The sequence below is a fragment of the Muntiacus reevesi genome, chromosome 17, assembly GCF_963930625.1.
Source record: "Muntiacus reevesi chromosome 17, mMunRee1.1, whole genome shotgun sequence".
Classification (NCBI taxonomy): domain Eukaryota; kingdom Metazoa; phylum Chordata; class Mammalia; order Artiodactyla; family Cervidae; genus Muntiacus; species Muntiacus reevesi.
The window spans coordinates 45,002,405-45,024,570 of NC_089265.1; the positions used below are offsets into that span (position 1 = coordinate 45,002,405).

Consider the following 22,166-nt stretch of genomic DNA (forward strand, 5'->3'; position numbering starts at 1 on the left):
TTACCATTTACTCTGAAACCGGAAGGATTTTTCAAAAAGCACAATTCTGATGACAAACTTTCCCTACCTAGAACTCTTCACCAGCTTTCTAGGGCCTAGAAAGACCTTCCCTTTATGGAAAAGTCCCAAATCCTATGACTCATTCTGCCTTCAGATCTGGCCTTTGCCACCTTCTTTACAACCTCTTCTCTTGCTGCTCTTTAGTTCTATCATTTTTGAAAATCAGAACATCATCCAGAAACGGTATCTGTCTCCCACTGTCCCTTTAACCTGTTTCTTCTCTCATGCTTGGATGAAAATGCGTGCAGTATCAATAACTTTTCAGTTCCCTATTGGGTAATAGAAAATCTTATGGTCACTTCCAGTGTCAACACATTTTCAGTTCAATATTTCAAACCATCCAGTCGCATATGACACTGAAAACACTCAACTTGATTTAAAATTGAATGGTGCCCTCCCTCCTGCTGGAGTCCAGTGTGGGCTGGCTGCTTATGAAGGAAGGGGGTGGGTCACAGTTGCTTCTTTTTTTCTCCCACATGTTGCTCCCACCTCTCACGCCCCACTCTAATGTGTTAACTTTGGTTTGAAGCAGGGAAGAGAGGAGAGGTAAGAAAAGGATGAAACTTCTTTCCCAGCTCATATTGTATAAAGACGCCATACCAAATGTAACTTCAAGCTGATGTCTGTTGACCTCTTTGCTGGCTCCATAACTGCATTTGACTCCAGTTTTTAAAGCATGAGTTGAGGTCAGTTCACCATGTCTCCTAAACTCCTCAGTGTACATATTAATTCTACTCGTCCCACTGAAGTCCTCCTCTCTAATCATGCGGTGAAAGAAAATATCCCATCTGCCTCTCCCTGGGAGGCAGTGGCGGAAATAACTCTCTATCCAGTCATCTCCACAAGTCATTTCCTCACTTGGAATTCAAGAGTTAAATCACTAGTTTCTGGATATATACTTTGAAACAGACTATAGCATAGTCTGTTTAGAACTTGCTTCAAATTCAGATCTCTCTTACCTTAAGGTCAAAGCTTCCATTTTAGCATCATATAGCATGGAAGTTCTATTGGTTTCTCCAACACACCACATTTTCAGTGATTTCTGGCCTTTCAATCACGGTGTCTTCTCTTCTTGGAACATTCATCATGCCCATTCCTTCTCATTTGCCTCAGCACTACTCATGTATCTCCAACTCCTCACCTACATGTGGATATAAAAGGGTTGAGAAAGTAAAGAGAGATATGAACTGTATTTACTTCATAGATAAGGAAATCAGAAAAGCCAATAAACACATGAAAAGATGCTCAACCATATTAATTATGTAGGAACTACAAATTAAAACTAATAGATAGCACTTTCCACCCAGCAGACTGGCAGACATAAGAAAGGATGACAACATCAAATGCTGGGAGGATATGTAAATACTTAGCTCTTGCTGATACCAGCATAAACTGGTCCAAACTCTAGAAAAGAATTTATCATTGCCTTACTATGGTGGACGTGTGCATACTCTGTGACTCAGAAACTTATACACTTCCAGGCAGTTATAGAGTGATCAAGAGATATGTATAAGGATGTTCATGATAGCACTATTTGTAATGGTCAAAAAAGGGGAACGATCCAAATGATCACTGACTCAAAGAATAGATTAAGGTATGTTCATACAATAGAATACTATGCAGCAGTAAAAATAAATGAACCACAGCTGTATATGACAAAATGGATTTGTTCTCAGGAACATAATGTTAAATTGAAAAAAAAAAGCAAGTTGCAGAAGAATACTACAAGTATATATAATACCTTACATATAAAGTTTAAAAACAAAGTTAATAATATATTTTGTACATGCATATATATATACTTGTAATAAAGCCATAAAGAAAAGCAAGAGGAAAATAAAAATTAAGATAGTAGCAATTTCTGGATAAAGAGATACTTTACATACAGTATATACATGTATATTGATATATAAAGAAATTTTATTTATATGAGTAGTGGGCACACAATATTTCTTTTATTATATTCTTTATAACTTGTCTATATTTTATTAATATTTTATATACAAATGACACCCATAAATTATTTTTTATCTATAAAATATTTGATTTAAAAAGTATGGTTTTACTTATTTCTCCACTTATCTGCCATAATCAGTAGTCCCAGTCTGTTATTTCAAGGTAGGACATATGATTCTTGAACATCAACCTGTTTCAGGGCTAAAGTCTGAGCCCCAGTTCTAAGGAGACATTTTGCTTCATACTAAGAACCTGTCATTCTCCATCATGAAAGCAATAAGGTAAGAGTCTGTGTTCAAAATGGTGAGCAACCATCACTGTTATTTACAAGCTAAACTGAAGTCTGGGCACTACTTTAGTTAACTTACTATTTTATTTGACAACATTCATTGAATGATTACCTGCACCAGATGTTTTAATGAAGGTAGCTTCAATCTCACAAGTGAAAAATAGCATTTGTTCTAACCTTAAGGCTAGGCCTAATGAGGAGGTTTCTGACTCAAGTCATGTACAACATAAGAATAGAGTTATAGGAACTTAGGCTGTGAGCAAGTAAAATGTTTAATAAATATGAAAATATAACCCTTGGTGCCAGCATGGTACACAAGGCCATTCATACTCAACTGCCATCTGCTGAGTCATTGCTAAGCTGGGGAAACATGAGTTTCTGAAGCTACCCGGAAGGCTGGTTATGTCATTTCTTGTGGAAATGAATCCGAAAATACATGTCACCTCCTCAGGTGGTGGGGGTAGGAGGAGAGGTTTTAACTCCTGGGAAGTGAGATATTACTTTGTTCCAATTTGCAAAAATGACCTATTAGACTCCATTCCCAGAAACTGTCTCCTGAATGACTTAAAGCAAGACTGAAGAAACAGAATGCATATTTTTAATTGATTCTTTCTTTGAGCTGAACTCCAAGTTGCCTAATAAATTTTTTAATTTCCAAAGAGCTAGACACATTCAGAGTGACTCCAAAAAAGATGATCTATTTTGGAATGTCACAGGCATTACTCCCTTAAATCATCACAAATAAAACTGCTGCTTTGACTAATTGGGAGTTATATGAAGAGGGCTGACTTCTTTGTCCTCATCTGCCTTCTCCTTCCCTTTATTGATATCAGTTCTTAGAATTAGGGATATGAATCTGATTTATCCACCTATTAATAATTCAGGTGTTAGGTCATAGAAGGATCATAGGCTTTCAGAGCTGGCAACTGGAGCTCAGCGTTCTTACCTTACTTCCCAAGGTGACACATCTTAATGCAGTGTTTTTCAAGCTGTAGTGTATAATAGAATCACCTAGAGGGCATGTTAAAAACACAGATTGCTGGGTCCCATTCCCAGAGTTTCTGATTCAGTATGCATGGGGTGGGACCTGAGAATCTGCATTTCTGACAATTTTGAAGATGTTATTGATCCTTCTGGTCCAGGTCAGAGTTTGAGAACTACTGTCAGCTAACTGAAGGACCAGGTATAGAGGCCAGCTCTCAAGCAGCCAGTACTTTCTCCTAAGGCTTTCCTCTGTGCGTGTGTATGTATATCCTGTCTTTTATAAAGTTACAGAATTTATAAAGTTATGGAAACCAGAGTTACTTCTCCTGAAAGGGGAAAATTGCACTGGAGGCAGAGCTAAAATAAAAGCATGAGCTTTGGAATCAGACAGGCCTGGGTAAGCGAGGAGCTATTCCATAGTTTAGTTTTGTGATTTGGGGCAAGTTACTTAGCTTATCTGAGTTCCAGTTTTTTCATCTGCATATTAAAAATTATTAGTTCTTCTAAGGATTTGAGACTTCTGAGTGAACAGTTCAAAGACTATTTGACATAGAGTTATAGGATTAAAAATCATTAAGAAAGCATCTAATTTAGCTTGTTTACTTTCTAGATATGGAAGCAAATCCAGGGAAAGTAAGTGTCTGAACTAAGATCTCATAGCATATGGCAAAGGAGGACCATGAATCTTAGCCTTTTAATGAGTTTTGTTTTTCTTTAACCCATCACAGGATTAAGTATGTCTCCAGATTTTGGGCTTCCCAGGTTGCTCAGTGGTCAAGAACCCACCTGCAAATGCAGCGGACATGGGTTCAATCCCTGGTCTAGGAAGATTCCACTTGCTACGGAGCAACTCAGTCTGTGCGCCACAACCATCATCCAGAGCTCCAATTACTGAGCCCAAGTGCCGCAGGTACTAAAGCCCCCTTGCCCTAGAGCCTTTGCTCTGCAATAAGAGAAGCCACTGCAATGAGAAGCCTGCCTATCACAACAAGAGAGCAGCCCCTTTGCTGCAATTAGAGAAAAGCCCACGCAGCAACAAAAACCCAGCAAAAAATAAAAATAAATAAATAAAATTATAAAAAATACGTTTCCAAATTTTATTTTATTTTTACTTACAGAGGAATTTCCATAAAGAGTCTTCTCGTGACATGATGGTGTTTTGCAAAAGGGATGTGGCTGTTTATAGAATTCTTGCCTTTTGTTAAAATTGAGTACAGTTGAAAAACTCCTTAGCAGTTGGGAAATCAATTTCCACATCAAGGAGAAAAAAGTTTAAAAAGTATTAGGAAAATTATAGTAAATGTTTAAAAAGGAAAAAAAAGCAACTCAAAGAACACCACACACTCAAGCTATACTTGTTGGGGATGTATAAAAATTCGAGTGAGGGCTGGCTTAGACTCTTCGCCTAGTGGACATGAACCCTGGGTTGCAGTAGTGCTGGGAGACTTGCTAAGCTGAGCAAACAGCTTTGGCAAAGAGGAGGATGGAGCCCTGAATTCAGTGCTTCTGGCACAGTGACCAGTTCATCATCATGTTCATTTTTAAAAATAACAATATTTTCTAAAATATTAATATTTTGGTGAAGCCAGAAATAAAGGGTCAGTGTTGTGGATTAAGAAACCAGGGTGTGCTTTGGTGCTCTCTTGTTATTTGTCTTGATGTGAACCAACTGTTTACATCTAAATCAGGCTTGGCTTACAGTAAGACCAAGAACAACATATTTTATAAAGCTTATTTGATCCAAGGAATTTAAAACTCTTATTCTGAGAAGAAATACATCCACTTAGTGGTCACTAACTGTTTGGTTAAGTAGGCAAATGCTGGGCCTCTTCTCACAACTCCTTAGTTTCCTATTTTAACCTTCAGTATCCAGTTTTAATCAGTGCTGCAGCATTCAAGATGGCAGAGATATCCAATTACCTTGGAAGCATATACTAATGTGTCCCACGATCAGAGGAGGTAAGGCAGAGGCTTTGTTCACAGCTAAAGGGTGGGGCATTGTGTCTATCAGAAAGCCTAGCTTATTTGCCCACCACCTGATAACGAACAGTCCTCACAAACAGGAAGGTACAGTCCCCACTAACAGGAAGGTACAGTCCCAGGAAGAGAATGGAAATCTGTTTAAGGAGCCAGTTTGACTCTTACCAAAATTTGCAATGCACCCTACCTCAGATGATTAGAGCTCATTTTAAAAGGCCTGAAAATCTGAAAACAAATGATTTTGAAGTGATGAGATAAATTATGTATGAGTATCAATTGAATATTCAAGTATAATGAGTTTATGGAATACAAGAAAGCGTTTCTTTTGAGATGCTGCAATACTGCTATTGTTAGATTCAGAACCCAGCTGATTGCTTATAGGGAGCCTTTGTGCAAGTTTGAAAAAGGCACCCCCTCTGAATGATGCAGCCCTGTGGGTACATGATTTGGCAAGAGGAGCCTAGGCTGGATCCTAGCTCCCTTTTGTCCCATTGGCTGGGTGCCTTTGTGTAATGCACAAACTGCAGTTCCTTAAGTGGCAATCCCAACTGCTATTTGAAATATGTGCCAGCAGCAAGGATTTCAAGGCTTGAAGTGCTTGCACTGGTTGTTAGAGAGTCCATGTGAAATTTTAAAAAGTGATGGTTCCTTCTCTTGTCCCAGTGCAGAATTTATTTGCAAAGATGAAATGTCAGCTAAGTTCTAAAATGCCACGAAAGCAGGTTAAGTCTTCATGATAGAGAATAGAGATCATGTCTTGGCAGCTATGTTCCCTGAAGACACATAGCTAGTGAGCCACACTTTCCAAGCCAGGGGCAAACAACACCACCTGGGAAATTTAGGTTCTGGCACCAGAATTGTCTCATTTCCCACCTGCTGCACTAACACTGGAAGGAGAAAGCTGTTGTGTTGGGTGCAGAGGTAAAACCTTTTACATCCACCCAGACGTACCGGGACCTAGGGGTAGTGAGCATTAGCAATAAAAGTATATAGGCTCAAATGTTCATTTTCCTTCTTGGAACAGCTGCCTTACAATGCCACAGCAATGAGAGTAGAACTGTAGGGATTTGATATTGAGTTTCCAATTCCAGGGCAAAAGAGTAAACATACATCTCTTTGCTCCTCTAAGCTGCCTAAGGGCAGCTAAAGGCCCTGGACACTGTATATAAAACGAATATAATCCAGACTGGGTTTTGGACTCCGCAGGCAGCCTAGAAATAGGTATAGGCAAAAAAAAAAAAAAAAAAAAAAAATCCTACAAAAAATCATTTATCTGTAGCTACTGGAAAAGGAAAGGGGCAGTCTAGCAAAATAAAACTTTTAGACAATAATTTCTCTTCTTCAGCCAAACTCCACAGAAAATTATGAGTGGAAAGCTTAGACATATGTGCTTGCCCAGCTATATCAAGGCACTTCTCTTCCCTTCCAGCAGGGAGTTGAGACTTTTATCCCCACCGTATGGGAATGAGACTACCCCCAACCTCTGCCCCAGGTTGTCCGTAAAGACCAGGTGGGGAGCCAGGACTTGCCACTCCCACCCAGAGGGCTGGAAGCTGGGAGCTTTACCACATTTCAGCCATAAGTAGGTTCCCAGTCCCCCGTAATGTCAGCATAGGCCTAGTGGAGAGTCTGAACCCCCATTCCTATCCGGCAATAATGAGATGCCCCTCTGCTTTCCAGGATTCAGTACAGGCCAAGTAGGGACTATAAGCGTCCACGTGACCTGACAGTGATACAATAAGACATCACCATCCTTCCTAGGGCTGTGCTTAGTCACTCGTTCGTGTCCGACTCTTCACGACCACACAGACTGTAGCCCCCCAGGCTCCTCTGTCCATGGGGATTCTCCAGAACACTGGAGTGGGTTGCCATGCCCTTCTCCAGGGGATCTTCCCAATACAGGGATAGAACCCAGGTCTCCTGTACTGTAGGCAGATTTTTTACCATCTGAACTACCAGGGAAGCTCCATCCTCCCTAGAAGAACTGCTAAAATGGAAGATTTAAATATGATCCAGAATCTCACAATATAGTAGGGAAAATGTCCAAGATACAACTGAGACTCACTCATAAAGAACCAGGAAAATCTCAAATGAGAAGAGATAATCAAAAGATATCAGTTCCAAGATTATGTTTATGCTGGAATTACCTGACAAGGATTTTAAAGTAGCCATCATAAAAAGTGCTTCAACAAGCAATTACAAACATAGTTAAAACCAATTAAACAAATTAAAAACCTTGACAAAGAAATAGAAGATATAAATAAGAACCAAATGGAAACTTCAAATGCCAAAATCAAAATAAAACCTTCATCAATGGGTTCCACAGTAGAATATAGAGACCAGAGGAAAGGATCAATGAACTTTAAGAGAGAATAACAGAAATTACCCAATATGAACAACCCTAAAGAAAAGAGACAAAAAGAAAAATGAACAGAACCTTAGGAACCTGTAGGACTGTAACAAAGGATACCATATTCATGTCATCAGAATCCCAGATGGAGAAGAGAAAAAGGGCAGGGCTGAAAAATGTACTCAAGGAAATAACTGCAAAAATTCCCCAAGTTTGGCAAAAGACAGAAACTTACAGATTTAAGAAACCCAGTGCACCACAAGGAGGAGAATCTTGTACTAAGTTTTGTCATTAGGAAAAGCTCTAAAAGAGAAATCAATTACACAGTCAGGTGAATCACATTAAAAAAAAAAAAGTTTCAGACCATCGTTTTTATAGCATCCCTGTCATAGCGTTAGGTTTAGTAGACGTAAACATATTTGAGGATTAATGGCGTAATTTCAGAGAAGTTTACATCTGCTAAGCAAATAGTAATGTAATTCATTCAACCAGCAAGACACTGAAGTGGTTTCAAAGGATGACTTTTGAGGGGAGACTTTGTTTCAGAAGCCACCAGTATGACTCGTTTCTTACAACCATCACAACGGAAAATGTTTTCCATTCTCTAAATAGGTTGAGAGCAAACAGTATGTGAGCATTTAAAACTAAATTGAAGCTATTTATTTAATGTAGTATTTTAGTACAGGCATATCTTGCCTTATTGTGCTTCATAGATACTGCATTTTTCACAAATTGAAGGTTTGCGGCAATCCTCAGGGTATATGCAAAAGATTTTCAGCAAGGGTTCAGTTGGTTTCTCATCTTGTTCACAAGAAGCTAATCTAGGAGATTTTAGTCCCTTCCAAGACAGTGTGACCTGAATCTGCTAAGGGTTGAGGCAGACAGTTTGATTTGAATTTGATTTTAGTTTTTCATATCTTCTTCAGAATCTTTTCATTCTCTAAAGTTTTTTTTTTTTTCCCCAAAAATGCTAAAGTGTGGACATGACTAATTGCGTTTGAATTAAAAACATGATGTAACCTCATGTCATATTGGACATGATAGTGACAGGGAATGTCCTGTCACGCCCTCTTACTTCATTCACCAATCAAGCTGAAAGCATGACAATAGGAGAGAACGTATTCTCTCTGTACTGTTCCTACCACATGCTTTTTAGAACATACTTTTTGAGGGGTCCAAATTGTCATCAGCTAATTTAAATGAACAAAGCTGGCCAGCCCTGCCCCACCAACACAGCTGTGTTAGAACAGGTTGGACTCCGTTTAACCTTATGATGAATAAACAAATCAGTCATTTCCTGATACAAGAGATTTTACTTTTTGCCACGAGATAATAAACATGGATTATTTGGTGGTTACTATTTATTTTTATTTTCCAAGTAGGAATGATATAGCAACTTGGTAAAACGTTCTATTGTTAACTTAAGAGAGACGATTTTAAATGGGATTCAAATGAAAGAGAGGAAAGGGAAGGAAGAAAGGCAAGACAAGTGGTAACACTGAAAATAAAACACAGGTTTTTTCATGTGTTTCAAGGGGAACGTGGAAAGAAAACAGCTATAGAGAATAACATAAAAGTTAAGTCAAAGGTTCTTTGGTATAAACTTAGTGCCTTTAGCAGCAAAAATGTGTTTCTTTTTTATTCTGATTAAAAAGTAATTTTGAGGAAATTCCCTGGTGCTCCAGGGGTTAGGAGTCTGCCTGCCAATGCAGGGGACACAGGTTCAGTCACTGTTCTGGGAAAAGTCCACATGCTGCAGGGCAACAAACCTGTATCCCACAACTACTGAAGCTTGCAACTTGAAGCCTTAAGCCCATGCTCTGCAACAAGAGGGGCCACTGCAGTGAGAAGCCCATGCATCGCAACTAGGGAGTAGCCCCTGCTTGCCACAACTAGAGAAAGCCCACATGCAACAATGAAGACCCAGTACAGTCAAAAATAAATAAATAATCTTTAAAAATGCCTCTAGGAAGCATTGCTGGATTTAACAAATCAAATCCAATATTATGTTTTTATATATATTTATACTAAGAAATGATTATGCATATGAAATTCAAATTTAACTATGCATTCCATATTTTATCTGGCAACCTTACTTCCAGACAGAAAATTGAGGACTCACTTCAATTTTTTCTCTTCTCTTGGAACCACAGTCTTGAGTACACTGTGATCCCAACATCTGAAAACAGTCGTTTCACATGTGTTGTCCAGTTTTCTAGCTGTTTATGGTGGCAGGGCAATTCTGTACCAGTTACTCCTTCTTGGATAGAAATGGCTGTGTATGGTCCACCTTTAAAGAAAGCACGCAAAAAAATAAAAATAAAAAATAAAGAAAGCAGGCAAACAAACAAATAGGACAGCTGCCCTAATGGGAATTGTTCAAGGGAATCATTAAGAAACAGTAAGTAAATGTGTCACTTCTACCCATCCTGGAGTATGTTACATCAAGTTGTGTATGTGAGAAAGAGCTCAATTGCAATTCAGAGTATCTGCCTTTTATCCAAGGTTCTTATTTGAAATCCCCATGTCTTTTCTGCTTTATGGTCTCCACAGGCTTTAAATTTACCTCAGTCTTAGCTGCTACAGACCATGTCAACCTATCTCTTCGGGAAGTCACAGAGGTCCTGTAAGGTGAATTCTGGGGACTTCACACATCCTAAAATACCCTCTAAAGTAGTGAGATGCTGTGCGGCCACCTTCACAGGAGAGAGTTCATTTTATTTACATAGATTACAACAATGACTTATCATTTCTTGGGAAGTTCAAAGAGATAGTGTTCATCAAACAACAGTTACAGATAGTAGAAAGAACCTGTGCCTTGTGAGGATGAGAAGGCAACTAAAACTTATTGAGTATCTATTATATGCTAAGTGTTTTATATTCAGTGGTGTGCTGGAGCCAGCCCGTGCCAGCTCACATGGGCTTGTGAGAGGCAATTGTTAAATATTCAGGAATCTTGCCAGCCATTTTTTAAACTGTTGAAATCTTGAAACTGACACCAGGAGGAATTTTTATACCATGGAAATCATCAGATGGTACAAATTCTAGCTCCTTCATCAACTCCAAGAGATAATTGTTATGCATTTACCAGCACATTACTGTAATTCCATTTTTCATTTTATCTTATCCTCGGAACAACTCTGTAAGGTATTTATTAGAATGCAAAGGTTAAAGATGGAAAGAAGACACAGGTTTAGTTCAGTCACTTAGTTGTGTCTGATTCTTTGTTACCCTGTGGATCGCAGCACGCCAGGCTTCCCTGTCCATCACCAACTACCAGAGTTTGCTCAAACTCATATCCATTGAGTCGGTGATATATCACCCTGTCATCCCCTTCTCCTCCTACCTTCAATCTTTCCCAGCATGGGGGTCTTTTCCAAGCAGTCAGTTCTTCACATCAGGTGGACAAAGTATTGGAGCTTCAGCTTCAGCATCAGTCCTTCCAGTGAATATTCAGGACTGATTTCCTATCAGGACTGATATTCAGGTTTGATCTCCTTGCAGTCCAAGGTTACTTAAGTAACATGCCCAAATTTTTCCAGAAAACACGTACAAAGTCAAATCTGTGTAACTTCATGTTCTTTCTGCTTTCAGCTCCACACCTTTGAGCCAGGAGACTTAGACAGCGTTGTTGCCATAACACTAACTGACTTCATGAAGGACTAGTACCTGCCCTCTCTGGATTGTCATTTGTTCATCTGTGAATTGGGGAGTAATGACCTAATTAATACCCACGGTCTCTTTTGGAAGTATATGTTTTTGTTGTCTACTAATTCTACCCCTGCCCAGTAGTGGCAGAAACACTAAGAACAAACTCCTACCAAGTGGCTGCTAGAAAAAAAAAGTTTGTAGCAATAGGGGCATCCTGAGACTTAAAGCTATGACACTACTAAATTTTCTTTGCTCAAATATCTACCGTTAAGGAGACGTAATAGAAGCTTTGGGAGGTTTGAGGAAGAACGATTGACTCTGATCTTTCAGTACATTCTGATGATACAGACCCATAGCACTTTGGGCCAAATTCAACGCAATTCTGCCCAGCAACCAGAAGATCCTATGTGGTATGCACACAGCATAGACCCCCAGAGTAATCTGTACTACACTCCCTTGAAGGAATCATACTGTGGCATTTTGGGGGATGGCAGGCTGAAATTCACACCTGTCTACCCACTGCCTCTGGCTGGCCTTCTGGCAGTACTGGGTACCCCAGGATGGTGGAGAATTGTGGACAAGGGAGAGCCAGTGTTGTGCTCTTGACCCCTGCGCAAGCAGTAGCAGCTGCACCAGGGCTTTTTGCCTTCTCCCCAACCTCCGGGGGTCAACAGTAGCATTCTCCATAGCTGTTTTCAGTTTGGTAAAGGAAAGTAGCCAGCCCTATGGGCCAAGAGGCAACCCTAGGGGAAGCTCCAGGTAATAAGGACCTCCCTAACAAAACAAAATGAGGACATTTGGTCCAAGTTCAGGAAAAGGCACTGGGGAAACCCGAGTGCGAGAGGATCCCAAGGTAGGTATGCAACTGGTGACTTGACCTCTTCCAGTGAGTGCTTGTTTCTCTGAAGCGGGCTGGGGAGCCCACTGAGCCTCTCATAAGACTAGGAACCCCATTAACAGGAAGACCTGTGAGCTGCTGGCAAGAACAGAAGATCTGCCTGATCTTCTCTCCTTTCTCTGCTTGTGAGGTGAAGCTTGGGTGATTCTTCATCGACTGAGCTCCCATGGGCTCTCCCTAGCAAACTGGAAAGTATCCCATGGGAACCCCTCATGCTCTTAGCCCTCACCCAGCAGAAAGTCCAAAAGCCCCTCCTTTTTGGAGGAAAGAGAAGATTCCCACCTTGCATAGCTATGGCTCTCCCTAACGGACAAGTTGGTCAGGAACTAAAGTGACTAAGTTGCTCTGGCCTGGAGGCAGCCCTGTCTAACCACCTGTGGGAAGTTCTGAGTGAGGAGGGACTATCTCAGGCACAGGCCACTACAAATTCAAGGGAGACCCTCGGTTATATCAGAGTCCGTTCCATTTGGATATCTCCTATTTTGGTCTTTTGAGGAATCCATTAACAGTTTAGTGCTGGTTCCAAACTTCCTAAATGGGAAATCTTATTTGGGTTAAATCTTGTGGCATTTGTGTGCCAACAAATCAACCACCAATAAATCCAATCACCCCTCTCAGTAGTTTGAAACAAATCCAAAACAGAACATCTAAGGTTCACCACACCAAAGGAGCCCATTAGGGTGCATCATGCAGACCTGGTAGTTTTTTCGATAGGTATCACCCCCTGTCCATGCTAACTGCTAACAAAACTCTTCTGTGAGTGAAGAGGCAAAACATTTAATCTTCCTTTGTAATACAGTCTAGCCTCAGTGCCAGTTGGGAGACTGGGAAAATTGGCCAGTTAATGGGTTTCTAAATCTCTAATTTAAAATATCATTTTACAATTGGACGTGGTATGCCAGAGACAAAAGAAATGGGATGAAATTCCCTGTGTCCAGTTTTTTATGGACATGACCTTCAAAACAGATGTGGTAATCCAACAACCCTCCAAGAAAAGTATTCCCTTTAAGGCAGATCCTTGATGGAGAAGGAGGGCTCATCTAGGTTTTCACATCTCATTTGCACTTCTTCTCCCCACCACCCACCACCCCGCTCCATTCCACCCGCACTGACTAGGGATTGAATCTGTGCCCCCTGCAGTGGAAACTTGAAGTCTTAACCACTGGAAAAAGGGAAAGCCTGTCAAATTCTTAGCTGACACTAGAGTTGCCACTTACCCAATTTTGAACACCAAACGAGGCAAACGTGGTAACAAGAATTATAAACTCATGGGTGTGTCAGGGAAGGCAGGAAAGTGACATTCATAGAGCCATTAGAATGTAAATTGAATGAACACATTCTCAACCATTCCTTCCTGAATGTGACCAAATGCCCTATACCCAGGGTAGGACGACATATCCTACATAGATGAGGGGTACCATTCACTTAATGGGAAATAAATCAGAGATCAGTGTCCCCTTAGACAAAGGGCACTAGATGATCATGTTAATGGCTGAGGACAAACCTCCTTGGACAGAGTACGTTGATCTCCCCAAAATAAATCCCAATATCTGGGCCCAGGGACAGGTGGGACAAGCTGTAAGAGCCATCTAAAATCTGGACATGGGCTTCCCTGTTGGCTCAATGGTAAAGAATCCGCCTGCCAATGCAGGAGGCGTGGGTTTGATCCCTGATCTGGGAAGATCCCACTTGCTGTGGAGCAACTAAACCCATGCACCGCAACTATTGAACCTGTGCTCTAGAGCCGGGGAGCTGCAACTGCGGAGCCCATGTGCCCTAACTACTGAAGCCCGAACACAGTAAAGTCCATGCTCCACACAACCGAACCGAACCCACCGCAATGAGAAGCCCTCCCACCATAACTAGAGAGTAGCCCTGCTCACTGCAGCTTGAGAAAAGCCTGCCCAGCAGCAAAGACCCAGCAGAGTCATAGTGAGAGTGAAAGTGAAGTCGCTCAGTCTGTGTCTGAGACAGTCGCTCAGACAGAAGTCGTGTCCGACTCTTTGCGACCCCATGGGCTGTAGCCTACCAGGCTCCTCCATCCATGGGATTTTCCAGGCAAGAGTACTGGAGTGGAGTGCCATTGCCTTCTCCAGAGGATCTTCTCAACCCAGGGATCGAACCCAAGTCTCCTGCATTCTAGGAGCCACCAGGGAAATAAATAAAATAAAAAGTGAAACCTGGACACACATGGCCCAATAGGAAACAGTACCCTTTCTGCCAGGAGATCTTGTTGCGCACTGCCCCTGTTAAACAGGGCCTAACTGACCAGGGCCTTACCAGACCGTGCCACTCAGCCTTTAACACCCCCATTCTCCCTATGAGGAAGTCCAGTGGGGATACCAGATGGTACAGGACTTCAGGGCAGTCAAAGAAGTCCCGAGGATATGAAGCTAGGAGTCCCTAATCTCTAAACCCTGCTGGCCACTCTGTTGTCCACCAGAACCTAGCATTCTGTATTAGATTTAAAAGATGTCACTTTCTTCTGCGTACTGTTAGCTCCAGAGTCACAAGAAATTTGTTGCTTTTGTGTGGCAGGACCCATCCTCACAATAAAAACAATACTGCCAGACAGTTCTACCCCAAGAGTTCGAAAACCCCCTGCCATTTTGGGGGAATTTAGCTAAAGATCTAGAAAATCTACATCTGGAAGAGAGATTCCTTTTCCAGTTGTAGACGACATTCTGATCACCAGTCCTACTAAGGAGGTCTCTGACAAAAATACGCTCACAAAGGCCCAAATATTTCATATTAGGCAACCGACCTAGGCTTCATTCTCATAGAAGGTTAGAGAAGTCTACCCCAGGAGAGGGAAGAAGCCATTTGCAGCCTCACTCCTTCTAAAATGGGAAGATAGCTTAGGGGTTTCCTGGGGATGGCTGGGCATCTGGATCACTAACTATGTGTGGCTTAGTAGCTAGGCCTCTACCTGAAAAGTTGAAAGGAAAGGATGATGATCCTTTTGAATCGAATTCAGAATGGAATGAGGCCTTTCAAGAATTGAAAAAGCAATTACTTTAGGCCCCTGCCCTGACCTTTCCAGAGCTAGCTAAACCCTTTGATCTTTACATTCAGGATCAAAGGAAGGTAAGAGCCTTTTATATTCCGAAGAGAAGGCGTATCACCCCTGGAGTATTAGCTCAAAACCTGAGACCCCTTACCTGGGTGGTTGCTTATTTCTCTAAATAATTAGCTTAGACTGCTAAGGGCTTTCCAGATGGCTCACAAGGGAATGGCAACCCACTTCAGTTTTCTTGCCTAGGGAGTTCCATGAACAAAGGATCCCGACAGGCTACAGTTCATGGAGTCTGAAAAAGTCTGACAAGACTGAGTTTCTAACATAACACTCTAAGGGGCTGGCTTCTTGACTATAGGCAGTAGCAGCTACTGCAGCCTTGCTTAAAAAAAAGGCTGAACAGTCAACATTTGGTCAGCCAATCACTATATTGACACCACACCAGACTTTAATAAGGTCTAATAGCTATCAGAATAGCTATCCTCTGGACAGTTGATTCACATTCAGGCTATGCTTTTAGAGAACCCAGTGTCTACCATAAAAACTTGCCATGTACTGAATTCTACCACCCTGCTACCTACTGAAATAGGACCCCTGGAGTATGATTTAATAGAAACCAGAGACATGATTTATTGCAGTCACCTTGGGGAATCTATTGCAGTCTCTTGGAGGGCTCAAACAAAACCTTGTATGCACCAGGACCCAGGAGAAAGGAGTAGCGACCCCACAAGAGATTGACCCAGACTTGCCCGTGACTGTCCAGGAGTCTCTGGTAGAGGCATGGGTCAGTGGTGGCCTGCTGCAGGGCTGGCCTTCGAGTCAGTTCTTCACATCAGGTGGCCAAAGTATTGGAGTTTCAGCTTCAGCATCAGTCCTTCCAATGAATATTCAAGAATGATTTCCTTGAGGATGGACTGGTTGGATCTCCCTGCAGCCCAAGGGACTCTCAAGAGTCTTCTCCAACACCACAGTTCAAAAGCATCAATTCTTTGGCACTCAGCTTTCTTTATAGTCCAACTCTCACATCTATACATGACTACTGGAAAAACCATAGCTTTGACTAGACAGACTTTTGTTGGCAAAGTAATGTCTCCACTTTTTAATATGCTGTCTAGGTTGGTCATAAATTTTCTTCCAAGGAGCAAGTGCCTTTTAAATTCAAGGCTGCAGTCACCATCTGCAGTGATTTTGGAGCCCAAGAAAATAGTCTGTCACTGTTTCCATTGTTTCCCCATCTATTGCCATGAAGTGATGGGACCAAATGCCATGATCTTAGTTTACTGATTGTTGAGCTTTAAGCCAACTTTTTCCACTCTCCTCTTTCACTTTCATCAAGAGACTCTTTAGTTCTTTGCTTTCTGCCATAAGGGTGGTATCATCTGCATATCTGAGGTTATTGATATTTCTCCCAGCAATCTTGATTCCAGCTTGTGCTTCATCCAGTCCAGCATTTCTCTTAATGTACTCTACATATAAGTTAAATAAGCAGGGTGACAATATACAGCCTTGACGTACTCCTTTCCCTATTTGGAACCAGTCTGTTGTTCCATGTCCAGTTCTAACTGTTGCTTCTTGACCTGCATACAGATTTCTCAGGAGGCAGGTCATGTGTTCTGGTATTCCCATCTCTTGAAGAAATTTTCACAGTTTGTTGTGGTTCACACAGTCAAAGGCTTTGGCATAGTCAATGAAACAGATGTTTTTCTGGAACTCTCTTGCTTTTTCAGTGATCCAATGGATGTTGGCAATTTGGTCTCTCATTCCCCTGCCTGTTCTAAATCCAGCCTGAAGATCTGGAAGTTCATGGTTCACGTACTGTTGAAGCCTGACTTGGAGAATTTTGAGCATTACTTTACTAGTGTGTGAGATGAGGGCAATTGTGTGGTAGTTTCAGCATTCTTTGGCATTGCTTTCTTTGGGATTGGAATGAAAACTGGCATTTTCCAGTCCTGGGGCTACTGCTCAGTTTTCCAAATTTGCTGACATATTGAGTACAGCACTTTCACAGCATCATCTTTTAAGATTTGAAATAGCTCAACTGGAATTCCATCACCTTCACCAGCTTTGTTCGTAGTGATGCTTCCTAAGGCCTACTTGACTTCGCATCCCAGGATGTCTGGCTTTAGGTGAGTGATCACACCATCATGATCATCTGGGTCATGAAGATCTTTTTTGTACAGTTCTTCTGTGTATTCTAGCCACCTCTTCTTAATATCTTCTGCTTCTTTCTGTCTTTTATTGTGCCCATCTTTTCATGAAATATTCCCTTGGTATCTCTAATTTTCTTGAAGAGATCTGTAGTCTTTCTCATTCTACTGTTTTTCTCTATTTCTTTGCATTGATCCCTGAGGAAGGCTTTCTTATCTCTCCTTGCTATTCTTTGGAACTCTGCATTCAAATGAGTATATTTTTCCTTTTCTCCTTTGCCTTTAGCTTCTCTTTTCTCAGCTATTTGTAAGGCCTCCTCAGACAACCATTGTGTTTTTTGCATTTCTTTTTCTTGGAGATGGTCTTAATCCTTGCCTTCTGTACAGTGTCACGAACCTCCGTCCATAGTTCTTCAGGCACTCTGTCTATCAGACCTAGTCCCTTAAATCTATTTCTCACTTCCACTGTATAATCATAAGGGTTTGATTTAGGTCATACCTGAATGGTCTGGTGGTTTTCCCTTCTTTCTTCAATTTAAGTCTGAATTTGGCAAGAAGGAGTTCATGTCCTGTGCCACAGTCAGTTCCCAGTCTTGTTTTTGCTGACTGTATAGCACTTCAATTTTGATTGCAAAGAATATAATCAGTCTGATTTTGGTATTGACCATCTGGTGATGTCCATGTGTAGAGTCTTCTCTTGTGTTGTTGGAAGGGAGTGTTTGCTATGACCAATGCATTCTCTTGGCAAAACTCTATTAGCCTTTGCCCCTCTTCATTCTGTACTTCAAGGCCAAATTTGCCTGTTACTCTAGGTATTTCTTGATAAATATTTCTTTAGGAGATAAGCCCTATATAATTGATTAGTTGATGCTATGGTAACTCCTGACATGAAAAGTATCATCACTAGGATAGTTGAAACATGCCCCATATGCACAATGAATACCAGACCTCTCAGAGGCCTAAGGAGGCCCATTCAGACCAGGGGAACATATCCTGGGGAAGATTGGTAGATTGATTTTATTGTCCTACTAAGAGTACTAGGCAATTTCAGGTGGTACTAGCAGTCATATTTTCTGGGTGGGTAGAAGCCTTTCCTGCTAGAACTGAAATAGCAGCTGAAGTGGCTAAGGCTAAAAGAAATAATTTCCAGGTTTGGACTCCTAGGATCCTGACAAAGTGATAATAGTCCAGTATTTGCGTCTCAAGTGATGAGTGGATAACAAGTACCCTGGGCATAAAATGGACCTTGCTCTCAGCCTTGAAACCCCAATCATCCACTGGGGAAAGTGGAGAGATTTAATCAGATCTTGAAATGGGCCTTAGGCAAACTACATCAGAAAACTCCAGAAAATTGGATTAAGTTGCTTCTGATTGTCCTTTTCTGTATGGGGCTAGCCACAAAGGATAAGTTAAAGTTAAATGCATTCAAACTCATGTATGATAGACCCATTCTGTAAGCCCAACAAAAGGAATATCTTAACCTCCTTGGGCCATAAAGCTGAGCACCGAAGAATTGATGCTTTTGAACTGTTGTGTTGGAGAAGACTCTTGAGAGTCCGTTGGACTGCAGGGAGATCCAACCAATCCATCCTGAAGAAGATCAGTCCTGAATACTCATTGGAAGGACTGATGCTAAAAGCTGAAGCTCATCCAATACTTTGGCCACCTGATGTGAAGAACTGACTCATTTTAAAAGACCCTGATGCTGGGAAAGATTGAAGGCAGGAGGAGAAGGGGATGACAGAGGATGAGATAGTTGGATGGTATCACCGACTCAATGGACATGAGTTTGAACAAGCTCTGGGAGTTGGTGATGGACAGGGAAGCCTGGCGTGCTGCAGTCCATGAGGTCGCAAAGAGTTGGGCATGACTGAGTGACAACTGAACTGAACTGAACTGAACCCCCTTGAAATGAAACAATTCAAGTATGCCCTCCAGGTAGAAGAAACCATGAAAGCCCTCACTGAATATGGCAACCAGCTGTTGCACCTGGTGCTGTACCCATGACCTGGCCCTCCACTCCTTCCAGCCAAGAGACTGAGTGAACCTAAAACCTTGGAAAACTATCAGCTTGAAAAACCAACTCCCCTCTAAGTGGAACAGACCCTTGGTGATCCTTAGCAGCCTTTCTACCCTGAAGTTGCAGGGATCACTCCTTGGGTACATCACACTCGAGTGAAGAGGGTCTCCAAGCCCCAACCTCCAGAGAGACAATCTGGAGCAATGGACTTGCTTGACCACTCATGTGAATCTTCCTTTTTTTTTTTTTTTTTTTGTGAATCTTCCTTTAACCTGAAGTTTCTCTTCTGAAAAACAACAGAAGTGTGACAAGAGAGATTCAGTCCTGGCAGTAAGCCTCAACATCAGGGCACACTTGCCTTTAGGAAAAAGACCTAGAGACTTCTATTTTAGGAAAAATTAGATGTGTATGACCATTGTTCTCTTCCCAATATTCGGGCTATGTATCTTAAATTGTCTAGAGTCCCTTGTCTTGGAAAGGTTAACAAATGGTGGTCACTCAGGGATATAAACAGCTAATGCTGAAGCCTGGGGACAATCAAACTGGTCTAAAGGCAGCTGGGGGAGAGGCTCTGCCCTTCTGCCTGGGGTTACTAACATCATCTACTCAGCCAGAAGTATTAATAGTAACAGAAGCCAGACCTGAGCCCCTCAGTGCTGCTCAAGAATGAAGGGCAACACAGAGGGGGGATTTGTCTGCAACAAAGCCCATTAACAATTCCCAGGGAATAAAAATAGAATCTGAGTAACAAAATCTAACCTGTTCTTTTTTCTTTGTCCTTAGTCTAGTTTCGTTTGCTCATAGGGTGCTGCGTGCAGAAGCCTTAGAATTAGAATTAGAATTTACTTGAATTCTCAGCCCAGAATTCAAATACAAAATGGCTGCACCCCACACCTCAGCTTGTCAGATGGTGTGCAAGAGCAGAGCTGAGCATGGTCCTGTAATTCAAGATGGACATCACTGGCCAGGTGAGGAGACACTCCGATCTGGCGTTGGAACAGCACAGCTGTGCCTGGGCTGGGAGAACTCAGCCCCTGCCCATTTTTCCTCCCCATGGCCGAGATCCAATAAGGCAGCTGTACCCACAGCTTATGGGGAGAGCCTGTGCTCCAGGGAGAGAACGCTCACCTCTCCACTCTTTGATCAGAGAATAATGCTTTTCCTTTGCTTCTGATACGAGCTCAGTCTCAAGCAATACCAGGCCAGAGGACCCTTTCTGGGGACTGACTCAGGAGGGTCAGTAATACCAGCATCCTCTGGTCCCAGCTGGATAACCAAGCCTTTGTGTCATTGGTGGATTTTACCCTTGAGGAAAACTACATGGATCTTTGTTTTTACAGTTTGAGGGTTTCTCTGGTGGCTCAGATGGTAAAGAATCCACCTGCAATACAGGAGACCTAGGTTTGATCCCTGGGTTGGGAAGATCCCCTGGAGAAGGAAACAGCCATCCACTCTAGTACTGTGGTCTGGAGAAATTCATGGGCAGAAGAGCCTAGCAGGCTACTGTCCATGGGGTCACAAAGAGTCGGACATGACTGAGCAACTCTCACTTAAGGAGGTTGAAAATGGAAGAAAATGAAGGATGAGTACTTCAAAGGTAGAAGAGGAAAGTAATCTTTTTTTAAAGATGGATATATTCCTAAACACTGGGAGAAGAATTGCAGGTTTGTAAGGTTCAGGAGACTAAGTTTATGGGTTATTTATGGGAAGGACTTCTGGGTTGTCTACATGGAGTAGGCATGGAGAGCCTTGGCCTAAGGATTCTAGCAAAGTTTTAATAGCAGGGCACCAACAGAGGAGAGCCTCTAGAACCACTGCTAGCTTTTGAATGGACCGAGAAATGACTTCTGAAGTGAGCCTAGACAGAGCCGCTAATTTAGCTTCAGAGAGGGGTAAGCTCTGAAGATTGGCTACTACGCAACTTTGGTGTTTGGACCTTAGACCAGGTTTAATCTGGTTGTCATGGACAAATGAAATCTGTTATGTACAAATATATATGCCATAATAGTCAAATATCACCAGCTGTTGGAGGAGGTTATTGAGATGTGACTGCCAGTTTGACCTGACTGGTGGACTTGGACAATTAGATGCTCCTTACCCACTTCCCTGTCCTTGGAATATGTACTCTGATTGCCTTTCCCATCCTAGCAGCTGCCCCAGGACACTGCCTTACAAAAATGTTGTGGTGTTGAGACAGTCAGGTCTGTGTACATGACTGAACTAGTTAACATGTCTATAGACAATTTTAAGGTTTGGAGGGTGGGTGCAGAGATCTACTGATCTCTCAGTGACTCAAGATAGGCCTGGTAAATAAGTTCCCTTGCTTATTGAGTGTTTCCCTGGGTGGTACTAGTAGTAAAGAATCTGCTTGCCAATGTGAGAGACGTAGGCGATGTGGGTTTGATCCTTGGGTTGGGAATATCCCCTGGAGAAGGTGATGGCAACCCACTCCAGTGTTCTTGCCTGGAAAATCTCACAGACAGAGGAGCCTAGCAGGCTACAGTTCATAGGGTCACAAAGAGTTGGACTAACTAAACATGCATGTGCAGTTGCTGATTGAACCTGCCACCTACCAATCAAGAGTGGTCGACCTTTTTCTTCAGTCTCTCTCTGCCCTCAGCACATGGCAGGTAGTTTCAGATTTCACCCAGGAAATTCTGGAGGGGGTTCATGAGCCAACATCAGTGAAGAGATTCTAGGATTATACCTGTGTAGCAGAATGAAGAAGAAAAATGATCTTAAATGTTGGTATCATAATTACTTCTTTCTAGGAAGCATCTTAGTTCAGGTTCCAAGAAGCAGATAAAATTATATA

The 22,166-nt window shown here is 41.9% G+C and overlaps 1 long non-coding RNA gene across 1 annotated transcript; it reads right to left on the reverse strand.

The window, feature by feature from the left end:
- Positions 1-596: 596 nt before the first annotated feature.
- Positions 597-22,057, reverse strand: LOC136148765 (uncharacterized). Its single transcript, XR_010659554.1, has 3 exons — positions 21,925-22,057; positions 9,716-9,909; positions 597-1,201 (listed from the first exon to the last, which is right to left on the reverse strand). It is a non-coding gene; the product is annotated as an uncharacterized lncRNA (long non-coding RNA).
- Between the last annotated feature and the right edge of the window lie 109 nt (positions 22,058-22,166).